The following is a 423-nucleotide window of genomic DNA, read 5'->3' on the forward strand; positions in this document are numbered from 1 at the left end:
ATTAAAGGGATATATTAGACATTAATTTCTTTAACTATGGAACCTTTATTAAGAGTAAACACGTAAAAATCACTCCTAACTGCCTCCTACCGTTACATTTAACATGTAGAAAGATCAGGAATCTGAAGGTAGATTATCCCATCTGGAGCAATTTTAGAGCTTCTAAGTATAATAAACGCAAATCAGGTTGTGATAGTGCGTCTGATCAATCCTTTTGGAAAAAAAAAAATGGCAGGTATGTAGTAGGCAGTAATGGTAAAACAAACAAAACGAAACATAATATGTAAACACAGTAAAACATCTAAGAACGAATCAATAAAAAATGAAAGCTAAGAAATAAAGCAAAAAAAAGTAATAAAAGCTAAGAACCGAAACATAAAATGAGGATACGAAAAAACTGAGACAAACTAAGAGAGAGCTTTG

At 31.2% G+C, this 423-nt stretch overlaps 1 protein-coding gene across 1 annotated transcript in view; it reads right to left on the reverse strand.

Annotated features, from left to right (window-relative positions):
* Positions 1-25: 25 nt before the first annotated feature.
* Positions 26-423, reverse strand: part of LOC119581695 (poly(U)-specific endoribonuclease-like) — a gene marked incomplete in the record, with an annotated part of 5,476 nt that continues 5,078 nt past the window's right edge. Inside the window, 1 exon segment of the mRNA XM_037929816.1 lies at positions 26-314.

Source organism: Penaeus monodon, chromosome 15, assembly GCF_015228065.2.
Source record: "Penaeus monodon isolate SGIC_2016 chromosome 15, NSTDA_Pmon_1, whole genome shotgun sequence".
NCBI lineage: Eukaryota > Metazoa > Arthropoda > Malacostraca > Decapoda > Penaeidae > Penaeus > Penaeus monodon.